Below are 6057 nucleotides of genomic sequence, written 5' to 3' on the forward strand. Positions count from 1 at the left end.
CGAAATGATGATTTTTAGCTCGCGGTGCTGCGTGAGAAGAGCGAGAGCGTGAGGTCCGTGTCTCCCCGTGACCCGCTGCTGGGCACAAAGCAAGGCTGCGTGGAGAAGAGTTCTCTTTGCAGACCTGAGGTCTCGTAGCTTGAATTTGCTGCGTGCGGTGTGAGCTGCTGGAGCGGAAGGAGGCCTCGGATCCAGCCAAAATGGCATCGTAACCCAGACTTTGAACGCGGCTGGAGAGCTCTGCTCTGAAAATAAGGCGTAAAAATAGAAGCAGGGCCGCAAGCTTAGCTATTCCTAATGCGCACAAAAGGATGGGAGAGTGCCAGGAGCCTGCCTGCGCTGCCTCTGCCCTGCCTTCAGCCTGGCTTGTTCTCTCCTGCCTCCCCTGAATGGCTTTTCACGGCTGTTCAAAAAGAGAGACAGACCCCCAAAAGAGCAAAGCGTGTTTGTTATTGACCCTCGCCTGGAAAGTGTATGAAGAGGGATCAGCTCTGTTTGCTTGTACCCGGTAATGATGTCAGGAAAAGGGTTGGGTTTTTTTTTTTTTTTTTCTCCTTTCCCCCCCCCAAGCCTGGTTTTATCCCCTTTTGTTGGAAGTGCCTTTGGTGAGTCTCACACCCTGGTGCTGTTAGCAAAACAATTAGGTTAACAGTGCCTTGGCTCCAACTGTCTGTCAAAGGCTGAATTGCAATGCAAATGAACTCGGCTTTAGCTCTTCAAAGGCAGCTGGGTTCAGGAAAGGTCCCCAGAAACCTGCGGGAGAATCCAGGTCTAGGGCTGGGGAGCGTGGGCTCCGTGGGATTTTACATCCAGGAGCTGCTGTGCTTCGCATGAGGGATGCAACACGTTATACAAGTGCAATATGTTATACAAATATTTTCAACGCTGACAGGGGCTCAGGAGAAAGATGGGGACAGGCTTTTGAGCAGGGCCTGTTGCGATAGGACAAGGGGTGATGGTTGTGAACTAGAAGAGGGGAGATTCAAACTGGATATAAAGAAGAAATGTTTTACGCTGAGGGTGGTGAAGCACTGGCACAGGTTGCCCAGAGAGGTGGGAGATGCCCCATCCCTGGGAACATCCCAGGCCAGGTTGGACGGGGCTCTGAGCACCCTGACCCAGTTGAAGATGTCCCTGCCCATGGCAGCGGGGTTGGACTGGATGGCCTTCAAAGGTCCCTTCCCACCCAAACCATTCCATGAGCCTACGATTCAAACAGATTTTATCCCTTCTCAGGGGTTAGCTGGTACATTTTGGGCCAGGTTTCGGGTCCAGGCTGACATCTACCTGCCCACGAGCAACGCCATCCCCAGCAGCACAAGCCGCAGCTATCACCCCCCTTTCAGAGCATCTCCCCACCCCAGGTACCATGCACATTTTTATCAGCTTCATTATGCTTATTTCTGTATTATTCCATATGGGCACATACATATGGTCTGTTTAAAGAAGTTTGCAGGGTTAATTAGAAAGCGGTTCTTTAGCAGTTCTTTAATATTTAGCACTTCTGGAGTAATTTTCACCTGCAGAGATCACAAAGCCAGGCGAGCGCTGCTGGCCCAGCCGTATGGGTGGGCAACCAGAGGTGCTAAAGCCCAGGTCCCTACTCACAGGGAAAGAGATGTGGCCAAGATCACCTAGAGGACCTATGGCAGGGCCAAAAAAAAAAAATATTATTGACTCCCGGACCGCGTTCCTATTCTCCATCCCTTCACGGCACACACCACGTTATGCTTTTTGTCACTCTGTTCGTGACAATAATGTAATTGCAGTCATCGAGTCATCGGCAAGGCAAGAGGAACTGCAAAGGGGGGGTGGAAAAAAACCCCTAAAGACATCAATCTCATTTATAACAGCCTGGAAAGTTTTTAAAATTTAAAAAGTATAATGCATGTATTAATGGCCATGTCCAGTGTGTCTTTCACCAGCAGATACGGGAATGAGAAGGAACTCTTTTTTTTTTTTTTTTTATTTTCCCCTTATCAATTTACCATATGCATCACAGTGGAAAAGGGATTGAGGTTCTCTAAGGAAACGAGGGAATCGGCCTCAGTGTACGCGAGGTCACTCCGGAGGCTGGTGAACAAGACGTTAAACTAAAAATGTCACCAAATCCCCATTTTTTTCAGGATGCAGAGGCGACCATTTGAAAAGCAATGGGAATTTCCTGCGAGCGCAGCAGGCCCAGCCGCTGATGCTGTTCTGCTTTTTGGCACCCTGCTCTGTCACCCCCGGGCCAGGTGGCTGCACCCCGGGCACCCGACCTCCGGAACGGCCTCGGCTGCGGCATCGGCAACTGCGGAATTTGATGGGCTGTTTAATGGGCAGCTTATACTTGGGGCCATTAATTATTTGGCGGTGAAGTGAGGAATCCACCTCTTTCCTCGGACTCTGCTTTCCTAACAAACCTTAATTTTTTTTTTCTTTTAGATGCCAGCAAATCATGTTCGTCCCCTCCTCAATTTTTTCATACTGTTTATCACAAAGCAGATTTTTGAGCAGATTTTGGGCCTGGGCGAGTAAAGTCTCACAACCATTTAATAAGGCTGTCCCAAAACCTAGCCCCTAACTAATTTAGATCCAGATTCTGCAAATACCGCCAGCGATTCCAGGCCCGTTAGGCGTCTCCCCGGCCTGCTCGTGTGAACGTTTGCAAGACTGGGGCTCTAAAATTATCCCGGCGCTCCTGCCTGCATCCAGGAGAGCCAAAGCCCGGGAATACCCTGCCCGCACGGCGCGTTGGTTTTGCGCGCGCGCACGCGTCCCCGCCGTGTTTTATGGCTGGTGTCTCGTTTAGTTGCGTGGAATTGTTTGCGAAATGGATTTTGCTTACAGCAGCCGTGATTTTAAGAGGCTTGGCTTCGCCTTCCAACGGGAATAAGCGATTTACCCAGCGACCTTAAGCAACTTCGCCGCCCGCGCTTATGATACGGAAAGGGAGCTACTCGGTGGCGGGAGCGCGCGCGGGATGGGGACCCTCGGGGACTTCTCCTGCCCCGCAAATTTTGGCGCTGGGAAGTCCGAGCCGGAGTCGTGCAGGGCTGCACGAGCCGCGCAGCCTCTTGGTGGCTCAGTTTCCCCATCCTCTGCGGGTTCTGGCTGGCAGGTTTCGAATGGGGCGGGGGGGGGATCTGCGGAGTACCCCCGGGTGCCAGAAATTATTACCGCTAGTAGTACCCATAATGAGAATAGTCATAGCGCTACGTGCTCCTCGTTTCTGCTTCTCGTTTTGTGAGATTTGGAGTATACTTGGCCGCTGTGAAATACTCTCCCTTCCTTTGGCGACAGGTGCTGTAAAAGTGCAAAGTATTATTAGCATTATTGCTTTTCGCACCGTGCCCTCTTTCGATGCCCAGAATCATATCTATATATTTTTTTTTTTTAAATGGCTGGATCACGTTTAATACTTCAATATTGACAACGAGCTAAGGCGTCTCCGGCACACCCAGGCTTCGGGGGCTCCCCCCCCCCCACTTTGCCCCCACTGGGTGCCGAGGGACCGTGCTGGGGGGCCCAGCTGCTCCGCACCCCCGGCGGGGTCCCCCCCCAATTCCCGGGGCGGAGGGGGGGGGTCCCAGCCTCTCCGCACCTGCTCCACACCCCTGGTGGGGGTCCCCCCCCCCTTCCCGGGGCAGCACCCCCAGCAGGGGTCCCCCCCACGCCATTCCCGGGGCAGAGGGGGGGGTCCCAGCCTCTCTGCATCCACGCAGCACCCCCAGCGGGGTCGTCCCCCCCCCCCCCCCATTCCCGGGACAGCACCCCCGGCGGGGTCTCCCCCCTTCCCGGGGCAGCACCCCCGGCGAGGTCCCCCCCCATTCCCGGGACAAGGGGGGCTCCCAGCCTCTCCGCACCCGTGCAGCACCCCCCAGCGGGGTCCCCCCCCATTCCCGGGACAGCACCCCCAGCGGGGTCCCCCCCCCATTCCGGGGCAGGGGGGGCTCCCAGCCTCTCCGCACCCGTGCAGCAACCCCATCACCCCCCCCCCCCAATTCCCGGGGCAGGGGGGGCTCCCAGCCTCTCCGCACCCGTGCAGCACCCCCAGCGGGGTTCCCCCCCCCCCATTCCCGGGACAGCACCCCCAGCGGGGTCCCCCCCCCCATTCCGGGGCAGGGGGGGCTCCCAGCCTCTCCGCACCCGCGCAGCACCCCCAGCGGGGTCCCCCCCCATTCCCGGGACAGCACCCCCAGCGGGGTCCCCCCCCCATTCCGGGGCAGGGGGGGCTCCCAGCCTCTCCGCACCCGTGCAGCAACCCCATCACCCCCCCCCCCCCCAATTCCCGGGGCAGGGGGGGCTCCCAGCCTTTCCGCACCCGCGCAGCACCCCCGGCGGGGTCCCCCCCCATTCCCGCGGGTTTGGGGGGGGGGGTGGGGGGCAGCACCCCCGGGCGCTACCGGCTCATCCCCGCGGCGCGGGGTCTGGGGGGGGACGGACACACGGACACCCACAACCTTTCAGCAACCCGAGCCGCCGCTTGCGCCAGGCGGTTGGAGATAAATATAATATATATATATATATATATATTTTTTTTTTTTTTTTTTCCCCGGAGCGACACGGTGTCTAGACGCCCACGTGACGGGGCCGGGGCCGGGCCGGGCCGGGGCTGCGCCCGCTGCGCACTGGAGCCGGGGGGGGGGGAACGGGGAGGAGGAGGAGGGGGGGGGGCCGGGCGCGGCCGAGCGCGCAAACACCGCGCTGCTGCCGGCTCCGCCGCCGGCTCCGGCCGCCGGGGCTTCCCCCCCCCCCCCCCCCTCCCCGCAGCAAGGGGAAAGACGGAGGCGCTGGTGCGGGGAGGGAGCGTCGTTGCAGCGAGCGGAGGGAAGAGGGAGGAAAAAAAAAAAAAAAAAAGGCAGAAAAAAAAAAAAGGGCAAGAAAGGAGGAGGAGGAGGAGGAGGGGAAGGAAGGCAGGAAGGAGGAGGGGGAAAAAAAAAAAAAAAAAGCCACCGAGCCAGACGCGCCGGCAGCACGGAGAGGGTCGCCGGCGGGCTGCCCCCGCACCCATGTAAGCCCCGCCGGGAGATTTGGGAGAGGCGGCGGCTGCCAGCGGAGCGGCGCGGAGCGGAGCGGGGGCGGCAGCCCGGCTCTCCCCCCGCCGGCAGCACGCTGCTGGGGAAGGAGGGGACACAGCCCCGCTTGCCTTTTTTTTTTTTTTTTTTTTTTTTTGATTCTTTCTTTCTCTTCGTAGCAGCCGGATCAAGACTCCCGTGTGTGTGTGTGTGGATTAAAACCTTGGGGAAGAAGGAGGAAAAAAAAAAAAACAAAAAACCAACCAAAAAACCAAACAACCCCCAGAACCCCGCATCAGGACGACCTGGGCTTTAAAAAGGGATACAACACTCTGGATGCGCTTGTTCTTCTCTTTTGTGACAGATGCTTACACCGCTTCCGACGTCCAAACCTTAGGGTTGGTGTTTTGGCTTTTTAATTTTTTTTAATTTCCCCCCTCCCCCCCCCCCCCCCCAAACAGACATCGTTTCGGCTTCTTGCTTGCTTCTTTTTTTTCTCTCCATTCTTGCCCTGCGTCGCATCAATCCCCGCTCTACCCCCCCCCGCGCCCCCCGGCACCCCCCCCAGCACCGGCGGGTTGATGGGAGCTGCGGCCCCGGGGAGGCCGAGGATCCCCCGCGGCTCCAGCCGCGCTCCGCAGCCGCGCAGGGGCCAGCTCCGCCCGCCTCCCCCCAGCGCGATGCGCCGCAGACTGTAGACGGGCTTTTTGATTTTTTTTTTTTTTTTCTCTCCCTCCCTTTTCTTTTTTGGGCAAAGCCAGAGCGAGCAGCGGACTCCCCCCCCCATCCCCTCCTTTTTTTTTTTTTTTCCCCTCCCCTCTTTTTTTTATTTTTTTTTTTAAATTTTTTTTTTTTTTTTAAATTTTTATTTTTTTCGTTCCTGGCAGCGGGCAGAGGCGCGGGCCGGCGCAGCCCCCCGCGGGAGGCGGCGGGGACCCGCGGCCCCAGCGCGGAGACTGGCGCATGCCACAGCCCGCCTCGGCCCCGCCGCCGCCGCCGCCGCCGCCTTCCCCCCGCCGCCCGCCGCCGCCCGCCGCCGCCCGCCGCCGCGTCTCGG

Source organism: Pelecanus crispus, chromosome Z, assembly GCF_030463565.1.
Source record: "Pelecanus crispus isolate bPelCri1 chromosome Z, bPelCri1.pri, whole genome shotgun sequence".
NCBI lineage: Eukaryota > Metazoa > Chordata > Aves > Pelecaniformes > Pelecanidae > Pelecanus > Pelecanus crispus.